Here is a 16,805-nt window from a genome sequence, read left to right as displayed (position 1 = left end):
TTCGTTGTCTCGCAAAGGAGGTCAATCTGATAAAAGTCTAGTGATGGAAGGAATTCAAATTACGAGTATATGGGAAATTCAGTTTTCAGTGTCTTGATTTTCGGTCGAGCGAACGAAGCGAATGAGGTATGTCATCAACTTGGAAAGAAAACACGTATTTTGCATATTTGTATGTAAGTATGTATAATAGTGAATCGGCAGTACCAGCCCCGATACAAGACCACATCATGACGGAAAATTAACTTTTTTGAATGTTTTAGTATAACACCAGTCTTACTTTGGATATAGCTCGATCTGTGCGATATATATATAGATAGTCTCATATATATATTTGTGCACTATATTGGTCCCCATCTAGCTTACGTTCAGACCGATTGAGGTCGGATGACCAAAGAAAACTAATAAAAAAAAAATCGTAGAAAAAATTACCCATCCATTCATAAACTGAGCTTCATCCTTTTGATGAAGATCACTTTATGAATGGATTATATAAAAGCATTCAATTTTACCGCATATAAAACCATTCGAAATAATTGGAAAAGTCAGAGTATTGTAAATAGAGATGAATGGTCCACTCAGCGTGATAAGGCCGAGCTGTCATCAGATAGGGCAGAGGACAGTTCAAATATTGGCAATTTGGCCGTTCAATCTTGAGTGGTGAATCAGCAGCTTTTGTTTTGACAAACATTGAAGTTTTAAAGGTCATCAATATAGAAACAGTATAAATTAAAAATAAATACGAACAAAACAGCAATGATTACGAAAAAAAACAACAATACCTAAATATCAAAACAATAAACAATCAAGCTCAATAATTGAATAATAGAACAAGTTGGCACATATTTGTCCAGTATTTGGCCAATGTTATTCATGAAAATTCAAGATGCTCACAGGATAATTACAATAGCAAAAACTACTTTCATAAATAGAAAATTTATTTTTATAAAACATAAGTAAACAGAAAAACAATTTATTAAAACATATATTTGGAGCATCGCCTTATAAGGGTGCCAACGTGGATAATGGAACAGTATGACAGGGAAAGGATATTTGATGTGCATATGTGATGTGGTGCTGGAGAAGAATGGAGAAAATTACAAAAATTTTTGGGAAGAGAGGAAGACCAAGAATAAAATATTTTAATGAAATAAGGAAAAAAAAAAAAAACATATCAACATAAAAGAGATGAATGGAGGACGCAGCTCTTAAATTTAAGAAAAAGATCAATATTGAAATTGTTATAGTTATAATTATAGTTAAACGTGGTCTTTGAGAAAAGAAGACAAAGTTTGTCAACGAAAGATGGAATGAAGCTTTCTGGGCGTAAAATTCTAAGAAAACATATATAACAGGTGGTCACACCTGTCAAGATGTAACTAATCCAGTAAGATAAATTAAGTTGAAATAGGCAGGACATTAGGTAACAATGTAAGGCTAAGAAAATAACAGAATACAAATAGCAGAATAATAAGAGAATACAGTGTATTATAATGAAATAACAATGGTGTCCCTGCCTGATTTAAAGTGACCCGGGTTCGATCCCGGTTAAGTCATGATAAAAAGCTTTTCCGATGGCCTGAGTTGTTTAACTATAGTTGTATATAGTTACCTGCACCAAAGAAATTAGAATAAATTTAATGTAGGTACTTATGCCAAAAAGTCGAATCTGTTTACACGAAACTTCCACCCGATTGAAAATAATGGCCATAGTAGAATTATATCAACTATGGCGACATCATTATTATATGTAAAGCAATAATTTGCTTCCCAAAGGAGCCACTTGTTGCTCAAGCAGGGTGTCCCGTAAATCTACATGTTTTTATAGTACCGGAAAATACGCACAGATGGCGTTATCCTTAAAGAAAAATATGGTAATTATCATAGTAAAATGTTTTTGATCATAATTGTTTAATTTTAAGTGTGTTTTGACCGATTAGATCATGAAATTAGATTAAATATAATTTAATAAATAAGATCGTAACTCGAAACTGTTTCTTCCATAGAAATTGGACTGATATTTACCGATCGATAGTGTCTAAGTATGACAAAACTGAATTAAGTCTAAATTTTTCTTTGTATAACTCCATTATTGTCTGACGTCAAATAAACGTCAATAACTCTATCGGTCTAGCGGTGCAAGCTGCGCGAGTAGTTAAAATGCAGAATAATAATAACTGAGATTACACCAAACCCAGCAGCATGCCTGAGCAAGAGAGTGATGAATGTGGATGAAGACAAAGAAGTATGTAAGGATGGTAGCAAAAGTTGCACATCAGGCAACTGGATGTGTAACCATGATCCATGGTTAGGTTCTCCTGTATAGATTTTTGTGTTCAGATGGAAAAGCTTTGGCTTAAAACTCTCCAAAGAGGTGAGGCTGTGACCCGGACAAGTGGCAGGAGGAAAAAGAAAAAGATACATTTGAAATACACACTTCATAATAAGAATTGTGGCGACCAGAATGAAGCCACTTTTATACATACATACATATGGTCACGTCTATATCCCTTGTGGGCTAGACAGAGCCAACAGTCTTGAAAAGACTGAATGACCACGTTCAGCTATTTGGCTTAATGATAGAATTGAGATTCAAATAGTGATAGGTTGCTAGCCCATCGCCTAAAAAAGAATCCCAAGTTTGTAAGCTTATCCCTTAGTCGCCTTTTACGACATCCACGGAAAAGAGATGGAGTGGTCCTATTCTTTTTTGTATTGGAGCCGGGAACCACACGGCAATTTTTAAACTTACAAACTCTGGGACAGCTTTCAAAATTTTGTTTCCTTAATTTTTATTTTGTTTTTTTTTTTATGTAGCATTTCATGCAATAAAGATAATTAAATTTTCCTTTTCATATCATACTTAATCCACACCCAGTTTCATATATAATTATATCTACATATATATCTCAACGACCCTTTCAGCCCATTAAAATCGATCTCATCACTTACGACACGTACGAAACGCAAATATCGTTGCAAATAATCTAATATAGTGCCGTAAAATATGTTCATGCCAATAAATTTTGTCATAAATGTGATGAAGTGGGGTTATTCTGAGTGTCCCTTTGGCAAGACCCCGCTCATTTCAAATCGATATGTCACAGATGTTGGACATCTTTGACTAGCCTTTATCCGGGTCAGTCATTATTTATGGTCGTGAAACATACATACATACGTACATATAATCACGTCTGCGAATAAATCCCTTGCGGAGTTTTTGTTTATTAAAATAAAGGCAGGTTGCACGCCCATTGCAGAAGAGCCCCAAGTTTATAATCCTTTATCTTAGTCGCCTTTTACATCATCCATAGGAAAGAGATGGAGTGGTTTTATTCTTTTTCTATTGGTACTGGGAACCACACGGCACATTATTAGTTAATCTTCGTTTCCCTTATGTAACTACCATGTACCGGAATCGCTCGTCTGCTTTTTGTTTCATAAGATTAAAAAAATATTGTTCTGTTTATTATTTAAACTTAAGGTAGGTATAGGAATTACATAAGATGACACGTGTATTTTAAATAAAAATTTGAAAGTTCATTTTCACAAACAAAAATTATATTATATTTTGTTTATGGGCAAGTAAGTTTTCTTATAGTGATTCAAATATGTATGTACATATAATATGAAAGAATTTTTGTGCAAGTTTATTATAAAGAAGTTTTGTGACATCTTTTCCCTTAAGGAAATGTCGAGACTTTTTGTTAGCACGTGCACACTGTTGTCAATTTACAATCGAATAAAAGCATTTAATAGAGATTTTGAAGAAGGTTTTAAATAAAGACATTATTTCTCTTTTATAGTAAAACTAAAAATACGATATTTGTATCTGTAACATATATATATCACGTCTTAATTCGATGTATAGCGAATGTGATGGATTTGCGATTCAGACAGTGACAGGTTGCAGTGCCTTAAATAAGAATTTCAAGTTATTTAAGGCACGTATTTTTACATATAAGTATCCTAAAGAATCTAGAGTATCGTTTATATATATAGTCTACTCGTGATCACTATGGACACAAAACAAAACAACCGTTTATTTTCATACAATATCGTATTATTATGAAAATAAACATTGTATTGTTACAGTTAATGTTTTCACAATAAATATTAATTTATTTCTATGGAAATATAAGTAATAACAATTGTAAACTAACGAACTTTGAATAGACTGATACAAGTTGAAGCGCCAGGATCTGCTTTTTTGATATTTGTTTTACTAAAATCATTATCTACTTTTCTCTACAAAAGAAGATGTATATTGATTGACTGACTATCAACTCACAACTGACACCGCGGGTCTTGAGATTAAAAAAAGTACCAAAATAAGGCACCTTACATAATATGTGGTAGGGGGAGCACTAAGAGAAGATTTCTCGAAATCAGGAACGGAAATTAACCTAATTTTTCGTTTAACGTGGACGGAGTAGTGTCCTTTAGAAATAGAGAAAGATTGTACAAAAACTTAGGCTCATAAAATGTCCTAAGATAAATAAATATTCAATATTATTCAGCACTTGTATTTAGTTACCGTACTTAAAAGTACATTTGCCCTTGTTAATTTGTGTTTCGGATTAGTTTGCGCGAGTTTCTTTAACGTCCATTAAGTAGTTTACCCGACTACATTTCGCTGGCTTAAATTACACAAATTACTGCTAAAATTTACAGTAATTTAATTTTTTTGTAATACTTAATACTAGAAACATTGACGCTTAACGTAAAAAATAGTTATTATATTATACCTGAACTTTATTTTATGTGACCCAAATCAATACTGGAATTTGTTTTTAATAGAAAATTGATGAGATTTACCCTCTCACCTAAACGTAGTTAGTAGTATTTATATGAATTCATACATTTTATTTTGAGAACAGCTCATAATATCAACTCGTGCATGATAAAGAATGTCAGTAACAAGGTAGGACGTGGGGATTGTTACAAAATAACCAGGTCTCAGATGAGGTGAGGGTAAAATTGAGGAAACCTCTAACTATGATCCAAGATATTAGGACAGGTGAGTCGACACCACGTGAGGTGGATATAATGAGAAGAACAAGTATTTAAGACTTTTTGTGTAAGTTTACCAATGAATAAGTAGGTATATATATTTTTGATCCTGAAGTACGATTTAACAAAAAATTCATAAACTGACAATATATGAGTATGTTACCTTTTGTTTAACTTTATCGAATTTAAAGAACAAAATTATTTACGAGTACGCGTAAAATCACAGGTTACATATTAACATAAAAATTACACCTTTTTCCGGTGGGGAGGCAGAGACTACGATCCCTGCATACTTCTTTCGCTTCATCCACATTCATAACTCTCTTAATATAAGCTCTTATGGTTTTCGGTGCTCTTAAACTCGGGTTATAATGCCTAAATAATTTTTACACAGGTAAGTTATAACGTGAGTTACATCTAATATTTTTTTTTATTTATGCAATTAATGAATAAAAGTAAAAAAAACATGGCGACGTATCATATGTGCGTCATAACTGCTTGTGACGTAGGTTTGAACAGTTAATATTAACGAACATATTTTAAGGACCTAATTCAAAAGAACTATCACCAAGTGGTTAATGGTTAAGAATTATTTATTTTCCCGAAGACTTTTTTTGTGAATTATTACCAACTAGCGGACGCCCGCGACTTCGTCTTTCGTCTGCATGGAAACTCTATCAATCCCGCGGAAACTCTGGGATAAAGCCTATATGTTATTTTGGGTCTTCAGCTACCTACATACCAAATTTCATCGTAATTGGTTCAGTAGTTTTTGAGTGAAAGAGTAACAAACATCCATGCTGACATACAAACTTTCGCATTTATAACATTTGTAGGATTAACATAATATAAAATGTCTTTTAGTTATTGTAAATGAGGCCGAATGTGTCAAGATTACCTTTAAATCCTACTACGGTTAGAATGAAAAATAGCTATCGGAACCTAAAGTTATCACCATCACTACATAGTATAAAACAAAGTCGCTATTTTAGTCTGTTTGTCTGTATGCTTAAATCTTTAAAATTACGCAACGGATTTTGATGCGGTTTTTTGTAACAGGTAGAGTGATTCAAGAGGAAGGTTTTTATGTATAATAACATTTATAATTTTGCACCCGTGCAAAGCCGGGGCTATTATTTATATATATAGTTAGAAGTATCCTTACACTAACTAAGCGATAGATCAATCTTATTCATCAACTTTTGATTAAAAAAATATCGCAAATAACATTTCAATGCAAAGGCTGGGTGAAATAGCAAATGACATAATACGAGTAGATAATAGAAATAGAACATGTTTTGTAATTGCCACTTACCGGTGCGTCTGCACCGAAGCGTATCGCTATCCGGTACTCGTGTACTGAACAGTATGATATGAGCGCCCGCAGCATAGCGCGCAAGATTTTTCATTTTATGAATAGTACGAAAGCAAACAGTGAAGTCAAGTGGCGTCGTTGAGGCAACAAGCGAAGGTATGCATTTTTGTTCAGTAAGCCAATGGGAACAACTTCATGTATGTAGCTTCATGTATTTAAGTGTGAATATTTGTAGCAGAAATAGGTAGGTTTTTTATTTTAAATCGTTAAGGGATATTTTGCGTGACATATTTTTAATTAATTTCGCTGTTTAATATTTCTCTTCTCATCGAGTCAAGATGCTTATAAATTTGCATTTAGACTCGCATTCTCTTATAAGCAAATTATACGACCCGTGTACAATAGAAAGATGGAGGAACTTCATTTGCTTATTCTTATCATAATTAATGTAGGTACTTAATTAAAATCGAAATTACTTATGCAACTACATACTTAATTAAATTTCTCCGCGTCGCCGTCCTACGTTGGCGCGCTAACTGACCAATTAAAACCTCAAAGAGGTTATCGATAGTTCCTGCATACTCGACTTCTATAGTACACGCTGTATAAGTATATCTGTGTTAACATTTCATAAGGGGATTTTTTTTTTAAATTAATGTAACGATGCATTAAGTCATTCTGATTGAACTTGCTGTGTCACTTTCTCGTATTAAACCAGTCTATTTCAACAACAAACTAGTTATTCGCGCGATAAAAACGGATTCGCGAGGCGATGAGAATATTTACGGAAGAACAAGTTTGCTTTTAAAATGTTTTCGAAACTGAAATAAAAAAAGAAACAAGAATTTCCGTGAAAGTACTTCATTACACTAACAGACAATATAATGATGTCATAATATAAAAATAAGGTCGCTTTATTAATTTTCGTACGTTAAATATATTGTCGTGATATATTTTAATTATGATGTGGCCACGAAATAAACGTAAATCTCCTTTGAAATAATTAATTAATTTTATGTCATATAGCTGATCAAATAATATTTAAGCATATTTTTATTTTATAATAAATTTAAGTGTGTTTGACCTCAATTTGCCTGATGGTACGCAAAATGAACCTAAGGTGGTTGAAAATCCCTAAGTTATATGTATCGGGGAAGGAGAGATGCGGGGAGTGTATTCCAAATCATTTTCACAATTTTTTCGGTCATACATTTTTCATAAAACCATATAATTTAGTCGAAACTTTCACTTCGTGAAATTTGTACGTAAATGTGAATATAAATGTTAGGATTACAGCCTAACCCGACGGCCATTAAACGCGAATTAATTGGCAACTGGAAATGAAAACGTTTACCAAGTTCTGGGGTGCTAATGGCCATTGTTCTGGATCCCTCAAATTGTTTGAGTATGCACAAATTAAAAAATAAACAGGAGTGTAATTGTGATTTGAAGCACATTTTTTTCCTAAAATGCCTGAATGTAAGCGATCGTTTTTTTGTCGCTTTAAAATTCATGGCGTGATAGGATTATATTGTGGACTTTTCGTATTTTTCGATAAAAGACTCTTTTAACAAAAATGTTTATATTAAAAGTGCATTTTTAAAGAAAATTCCTATTTATCTCTCTGTCTTGCTTTTTGCCAAATTCATATTTTGCTGTAGGTTTTAAGTTCACTTGTAATGTACATAATATATATTAATTTGTTTTATTTTCTCGACCTCCAAATCGGTTTCTTAACAAATTCCCGTCCTAAAGCCTTCAGGAAGAGGGAGAATATATATATAATATAAATAAATAAAAATGAATTAAATTTATATTATGAATAATTATACTTATATTATTAATAATTTTATCAATAATAATCAACTGTAGTTTTGTTTGCGTGCCTATTTAAGCCTATCTGGTATTTGAAATCTGTATTCATGCAAAGTTTTATTTAAGTCCATTCGGTAAGAAAGAGTATCAAACATATGTACATCCATACTACTTTTGCATATTAACTAAAAGAAATATAATCAGATAAGATAATGTACTACTCTGTCAAGAAAGTAGCAGGAAAAGATCAATAATACACAAACTGTTTGTTATTCATCCAAATTTATTTTATCACCTTCAAAATATGCTCCTTTAGAAACGATACACTTACGCCAACGAATAATCCAATCATCAAAACATTTTTTAAACGCTGTTTCCGGAATTGAGGTCAGTTCTCGCAGCGAATTCTCTTTTATCTTCTACCGATTGAAAACGGGTGCCACGAAGTGGTAATTTGAGTTTAAGAAAAAGAAAAAAGTCGGCTGGAGCCATATCTGGTGAATATGGTGGTTGCTCGATGGTATTTGTTGAGTGTTTGGTTAAAAATTCGTTCACAATGATGGCCTTGTGCGAAGGTGCATTATCATGGTGCAAAATCCAAGAATTTTCTTTCCACAAATCTGGCCTTTTTCGTCGGATTTGCTCTCTTAAACGCCGCATAACACTCAAATAATATTCCTTATTTACCGTTTGACCTTCCGGCAAGAATTCCGAGTGCACAACACCGCGATAGTCAAAGAAAACAGTCAACATGACTTTGACTTTTGAACGACTTTGGCGTGGTTTTTTCGGTTTCGGTTCAGTTGGAAGGCGCCACTCCGAAGCTTGTTGACTAGTTTGCATGTCAAACTCGTAAACCCACGTCTCGTCACCAGTAACAATGCGTTTCATGAATGTTGGGTCGGAATTGACTCGTTCTAGCATGTCCTCAGCGACTCTCATGCGATTGAGTTTTTGAAAAAAATTCAGGTCTTTTGGGACTAGCCGAGCGGCAACATGTTTCATACCCAAATTATTAGTTAAAATGGTACGGATCGACTTGTGAGATACAGAAAGTTCGGTGGCTATCTCTCTCAAAGTTGAATGAGGATTTTCAGTCACTATTTCCTTCACTTTTGCGATGTTAACTTCAGTTGCAGACGTTGATGGCCTACCAGAGCGAGCCAAATCTTCCATCACATCTCGACCGCTTTTGAACGCTTTGTACCACTCATAAGCACGAGTTTTTGATAAAGTCGATTCACCGTAAGCCTTCTGTAACATTTTCAGTGACTCCGAACACGATATTCCATTGGCAATGCAAAATTTAAGACAAACTCTTTGTTCGATGTTTTTATCCATTATGAAATTAGCAATACACACTAGATATGATATAACTAAAAATAGCACTGTATTTAATGTAAACAACAGATGCAACTCAAACTCCGCGCCAAAATGGAAAACAGTTGTGCCAATCTAACAACAACAAAAAAAACAAAAATTTGAATTTGGAACCATAAATAAATAATCCATTCCCGATACTTTTCTGACTGAATGTATAACATTAAATGATTTTTGTTGTTCAAACTTCCGTTCTGTTTTATTAATACTTTTATAATTACCCAACTAATTAAAACGCATTATAATTTTGAAATTGGGCACATCATAGGTCAAAGAACCATGCATGACCGGCGCGGTTTTCACAGTGCATAAGGTAAAAGGCAAAATATACACAGTGCGTTTTATTATTTATTCATAATAAAATAGAACAATTTTTTCAATATTAATGCTATATAAAAAACTTTTGTGACAATAACGTAGATTCCCTACGGCGTAGATGCTCTACGACGTAGACTCTCTACGACGTAGACCCCTACCAAGACCATCATATCATTGCAATGGAAGGATTTCTTCAGAAATCTTTATTTATTTATTTGTGTGGTATAGTGTTGATTTCCTTTTTCATTTATCAAACATTAAATCATAAATGTGTTTTTTTTAAATAAAAATATGCTTGTTATTGTAACAGCTGTGTTTTATTGTCTCATTTTAGGAAATGATTTAATAGTCAAATTTGGAAAATAATGACCACATTTTTTCTTAACTATTATTTCTTATTATTTAACGTGAGATTAATCAAAAGAATACCATTATTAAATTGTGCTAAAACTGTAAACAATTGTTAATATGCCAAGCTAGTATGTAAATTACTTTTTTCATTATCAAAGTAGATAATTGTAAAGGAAAGCTGTTAACAAGCACTTAAGCAAAGTTACCGTTCATCTCTGGACAAACACTCTGAACGTAGTTTGTGCAAATTTATTTATTACTAGAGGCCGCCCGCGACTTCGTCCGCATGGAAACCCTATCAATCCCGCGGGAACTCTGGGATAAAAAGCCTTTGTGTTATTCTGGGTCTTCAGCTACCTTCATACCAAATTTCATGGTAATCGGTTCAGTAGTTTTTGCGTGAAAGAGTAACAAACATCCATACAAACTTTCGCCTTTATAATAGTAGTAGGATGACTAGTTGTGCGCCGCGAACTTAGACCTCGCGAAGATACAAATTGTGAATATCACAAGATCAGACCAACGGTTCGAGAGTTATCGCGTTACAAACATACATACATACAAAAAATGTGTATGCTGCCCAAGTTGATTGATAGACCTAAATATTAAAAATGAAGACACTGAAATCTGCTTTTTCTATATAATTTGTATCCCTACCATTACTAGACTTTTTCAGATTAACCTCCTTCGCAAGACAACGAAAGTCATGTTTCTTATTAAATTATATACAAATATTGTGTTTTGTATATAATTTAATAAGAAACATCAAAAATTATAACTCACTCAATCAAATAGTATATCAATCAATCAAATATATAATATTTTAAAAGTTCGATACAATATAATTATAATCACGTACAATATACCTAATACATAACATACATATGGTCACGTCTATATCCCTTGCGGGGTAGACAGAGTCAACAGTCTTGAATAGACTGAATGACCACGTTCAGCTATTTGGATTAATGATAGAATTGATCTTCCCATCGCCTAAAAAAGAATCCCAAGTTTGTAAGCCTATCCCTTAGTCGCCCTTTACGACATCCATTTCTTTCATTTATCAAGTGTTTCAATGTCATACATAAATCTCTTTCTTGGAGGGATAGGCAGAGATTACATTTTCCACTGTAAATGTAAATTATCTCATATAATTCCGATTCTAAAGATATCCTGCGCGTCTAGCCGACCATTAGGGAACTATCATAAGCATATTTCCATTGCATTCTCACGTGTCGACTTCAAACGTCGACGTACATTATAATTATGTTATGGAAATATATGCCCTGACTAGAGCGACTAACGTCTGACCTCCGTTACCTTAAGGAAAACCATAACCAACCCTAGGATAGGAATAGTTGCACCGGTTATACGTTGTTATGCCTTGATCGACGACTTTTGCGATATACGGAAGAGAAGCGGCTTGCACATTTTAAGATTTTCTTTCGCTCCCTGACCAGCATGTAAGACATATATATACTGACCTCTTGAGATTATCTGAGAGTAGGCTTTCATTTTCCTAGCCCAACCACCTCATAACGCCACTTTACGCTTTAGGATCAGCAGAATGAGGTATCAAAAGACCACCCGCCAATTCCTTATGACCGGCGCGATTGCGTATACCATATCCACTAATTTAGCGTCTAATTCTTATTTATTGCCACTTTTCTTATGAAATATCCCGTCATAATGCTATGAAAACACGCTGAAATAATAAAGTGTTAGAGGATTTAGAATAATTTATTGCTGATTTCAAAATAGGTTGTAAATCTGGTTGTTTTGTTAATGATAGGGAAAGGTTGGGGGGTTTAAAAAAAAGATTTTGTGGCGACGTTTCATGCTAATATTATGAGTAGAAAGAGTTTGTTTTTATTTCTAATTATGAATTGATAACGGAATCAAATTCAAATTCATGAGATTGCTCGGTTGCTTGTCTATACGTTATTATAATCAAAGTAAGTTCCAATATAAATATGTAAAATAAATATAAAGACAGAAAACCAATTTTAATAACTTTGTTAATCGTATTTAGATGAAACAAATGATGGTTCACAATTGCCTATTTTCAAAACTCAATAATACCGAGAGCTAAATACCATTTAACCCATAAAATACTCGAGTATAAACCAAACATAACCTACATCTTCATAAATTTGCTATTATACTGACAATGTAGGTAAGGTTCGTTAAATTATCTTACTGCCAGACTGTTGGTTAGTCGTAAAATCAGATCATTACGGTAACTGTAGTCAGCTGTTTGTATAAGACACCGCAGTATCATCCTTCAATCGACTATCACCAGGGCGCAGGATATGTAAATTTGTACTCTATTCTGTAGATATTAACTATCATAGATATTCCATGATGAGCTTGCATCTTTTCATGCAAGTTCATCGGTAAGTCTAAGATCTCTTCTTACCCTTCCGGAAAAGAGGCTTAATTTTGTATATGTTTAGTAAATAATACATTATTTTTCTTCCTCCTGGCTTTAGTGCCGAAGACAAACTCATCATTATGAAGAGAAACCCGGGGTAGGCCTTTGACCACAGATCTTGGAGTGGGTGAGTCAGATTTATTCACAAAGCGACTCCCATCATACCTCCGCAACCTTTGCAGCGGAATCAAACCATCATGGGATGAATTGATCATAGTTACACATCCAGTTGCCTGAATGTGCAGATTTTTCGACGATGTTTTGATGACGATGTGTTCAAAGAGGACGTCGCACTTTATGTGGTGTACATACATACATAACATCACGTCTTTATCCCTTGAAGGGTAGTCAGAGCCAAAAGTCTTGAAAAGACTGAAAGGCCACGTTCAGCTGTTCGGCTTAAGGAAGGAATTGAAATTCAAATAGTGACTAGTTGCTTTTGATGTCAATTTGAAATACCAAGAAAATATTAGATTAGAAAATAATTTAATATAGCCAATATCTTTGAAAATACGAGTATAGTCAAAGAACAGCGTTGGAATAGTTCATATTCTTCCAAAACTACTTTGTGAAACTCTATAGGTGCGGTGAAAATGCAAAGTAAAATTCCTTCAAGCAGGTTTGTTGGATTTAAAAATTCCGAGATGAAATTCTGAACGTACCATGATCCAATTCTTATTCTGATCGACTCAATCTGAACGCGATTTTCGTATACTCAGCAATATAATCGAATTCTTACATCCGAATAACTTGTATGCGAAAGTTAATTCCATATTAGAACGTATCTTTTAAATCTATACTAATATAATAAAGCTGAAGAGTTTGTTTGTTTGAACGCGCTAATCTCAGGAACTACTGGTTCGAATTGAAAAATCTTATTGTGTTGAATAGACCATTTATCGAGGAAGGCTTTAGGCTATATATGTAATTTCACGCTGCAACTTTTAGGAGCGAAGAAGTAATGGAAAATGTGAAAAAAAAAATGGGGAAAATTATTCATCCTTGAGGGCATCAATGATGCCCAAAATAACTATTCCAAACGGACGAATAACTATTTCAATAAAATTTTGATGACCTTCGGGACTTTTCGACTCATATGGCTCTATATACGCCGTGAGGGATAAGAAAGTGATGGAAATAAGTATTTTACATAGAAAGTCGGTGAGGTATGAGGGAAAATACTTATCAAGGCTATGTGTAACATCCATTGAGGGGGGAAATCTTTGTGCTAAGACACATTTAGGCAATTCGCATGGTAAACATGAACCTATATGGGTAAGGTTCCTCTGCTGGGTCATGGAGGTCAGGCAGAAATCGCTTCGTTTAAAAACTTGTTTTAACTTTTTTTTTATTTATTTCACAATATATAAAAATTAAATATATCTAGTAGATATATAAGAACCCTGATAAAAATTAATAACTAACTAAACTAATAATAATAACTAATATTTTTAATAATAGATTTTTAAGCCTATCCTTGCCTTTTGCGAAATCTATGAGAAAGATATGGAAGTTCTTTTTTAAAAGTGCCGGAAACAACACGATCTTGATCTTGAAAAAAATATATGACGAAAAGAGATATTCAAAAGCTCCTTTTACGACGAAGCAATAGTCCCGAACAGCACAAATATGTACAAAATGGCGGTTAAAGGCGTATTTGTTCTCCTTAGCGGCTTTACGCTCGATTTCTCATCTTTATGAACAAAATCGACACGAAATAGAAAAGAATTTGGAAAAAAAGAAGCTTCCATGTCGGTATGGTTACGAGAAAAAAATATAGTGTGTGCTAGCTGCCTCTCTGCCCGTGTGATCGTACAAGACAACCAAGGTAAGGATTGATAACTTAAAATTATTTTTTAGGCGACAAGCTAGCAACCTATTTGAATCTCAATTCTATTATCAAGCCATACAGCTAGTAATGATATTTAGCCGTTTTAAGACTCAAAGTCCATAAGAGGATAAAGGATGAATGCGTAATTATGAATAAGTATATTTAGAAAATATAATAACATATGTGGATGAAGCAAAGGAAATATGCAAAGATCGTGGCAAGTGGAAAGAGGTAGTCTCTGCCTACCCCTCCGGGAAAGAGGTGTGATTTTATGTATATATGTATGTAATAACATATGTATTCTTTACGCTAGGTTACGTTAGGATAGGCGGAGACTACATCTAGCTACGAAGCCCTGCTTGCTAAATAACGTTGGAAGAGGAAAACTTTAATGAACGTACCTTGATCAAATTAGGGACGTCCTGGTGAAAGTTCAGGTCAAGAGTATCATTGACCGGCTAGCTTGTATAAAAGAAGTTATGAATGTCGATGCAACAGATAAAGTATGCAGGGATAGTAGCAAGTGAAAAGATTTTGTCTCTGTCTATCTTTCTGAGAAAGAGGCGTGATGATACCTCAGAGATCTATTTTACATTATATAGCAATAAGAACCGCAAAGTAAAAAAAACCACTGACCACTATATTTTCACAAAACTGATAATGAATTACTGCGGTTTGAGTTATTAAATTTAATCTAGCCAAATTAATTTCACAAATTGGCTTAATAAACGGTAACCTCATTTAATATCCTTATTTATTCTACATCTAAAAACCTTATATTTAAATATTGAAACAAAGAAAATGTTCCTTTTTTTATATAAGCAAAAATATTTTATCTATTATATGAATATACCTATAGACCTTTTCTTAATATCTGCCAGTCAATATACCGACCAAAATGATGGAGTAAAATACAAAGTGCACCCGTATAAAGTACGTAGTAAGTAAGTAGTGCGATGAACTACCTATAAACTAACATTTTGAAGAAAACATATTTCAATTTATGTTAATTAATACAATGTAAGACGAAAATAAACAGTTATCTTATTACACAAGACAACATAGCTAAAAGCCTACACAATACTACAAAAACAACTACAATAACAAAGTAATTATGTAAGCTATAATGAGGATGTTACCAACAAAAAAAAAAGATGACGGCTTTCATAAATGAAGTGAACGAGTACAGTCTTCAGGGCGAAATTTCGAAGAATATTCGGACGTAGATCGCGGCTCAGTCTGTTAACAGCCGGCATCCTATGCGCACGACGCTTTTGCCCCTGAAACCACTACGCGAAAAACACAAAACTTCCTCGCCCTCATAGTTGTTCCATTTTCAAAACAATTTCGAAAACAAATGAGACTATTTAAAAAATAAAAAGTTCTGGCAAGTTATTTAAAAAAAATTATTTCTTCAGTTTTGCGAAAGTGTATTCGTGTTTTTTCTTTTTTGCATTTTATTTATTAAATTAAACTGAGACTAGAAAAAAGTGATAAAGTGAAACAATTGTTATAAATTAATTTTGAAGTCCACATATTTGAAAAATGTAATGTTTCAAACATCGATTTTCCTGCATCTAAGGTTTGTAGGTATTGGTTTTTACTAATGGTTTTGTTATATATTTTTTTTATTTTGTAGAATACTATTTTATAGGGATTTAAAGTATATATTGTGACGTGGTTAACTGAATGCCTAGAATATAGTGCGTTCGTCCATATATACATAAAATCACGCCTCTTTCCCGGAGGGGTAGGCAGAGACTACCTCTTTCCACTTGCCACGATCTCTGCGTTCGTCCAGCAAAAAGAAAAATTCGGAAAGATAAATTAACTACAATAATAAAAACAATATTATAACGCGATTTGATATGTTTTACACAATCTGTTGTCCGCGGTATAACTAAATCTTTGTAGCTTAAAAACACTGAAATTTTCACCAAAAAAAGAAAAAAAAATGTGGACCCCTGTATTAGCCCGTGACAGGAATGGGAGACAAAAATGTGTACACCATTTTTTTTTTCCTTCAACACTTTATCTAGGATCACATTGAACACTTAATCTAGGACCAAACAGGTTTTGTATAAAATAGTTGCAAGAAATTTAAATACTTTCAGAAAATGTAAAAAAAAAAATTTTGGCTCTTTTTTGGCATTATAAATCCCCCATAGCGATTTGTTGACCATTCCTTGGTCCCTTATAATTTTATGTGGATAAATTACAAAGGAGAGACAATTATAATCATATATTATATATTGGATACAATCTCTTAAAAATAATATTAAAACATTTTATCCAAAATTTCAGTAACTTAGCTCATTAATTAATACATTTACCTCGCTCGAGTTTATATC

General features: G+C 33.3%; 2 protein-coding genes across 2 annotated transcripts in view; one reads left to right on the top strand and one right to left on the bottom strand.

The window, feature by feature from the left end:
• Nucleotides 1-16,805, bottom strand: part of LOC106136704 (SUMO-activating enzyme subunit 2) — a 283,092-nt gene that overhangs the window by 177,286 nt on the left and 89,001 nt on the right. The window lies entirely within an intron of this gene.
• LOC106136687 (prolactin-releasing peptide receptor) overlaps nt 15,899-16,805 on the top strand; it is a 34,785-nt gene continuing 33,878 nt past the window's right edge. Inside the window, exon 1 of the mRNA XM_013337313.2 lies at nt 15,899-16,036. The gene's annotated coding sequence lies outside the window, so the exon portion shown is untranslated. The remainder of the gene's footprint in view (nt 16,037-16,805) is intronic.

Source organism: Amyelois transitella, chromosome 11 (genome assembly GCF_032362555.1).
Source record: "Amyelois transitella isolate CPQ chromosome 11, ilAmyTran1.1, whole genome shotgun sequence".
In the NCBI taxonomy this organism is placed as follows: Eukaryota; Metazoa; Arthropoda; class Insecta; order Lepidoptera; family Pyralidae; genus Amyelois; species Amyelois transitella.
The sequence above is the reverse complement of the archived record's forward strand: the minus strand, read 5'-3'. Positions and strand labels throughout refer to the sequence as shown.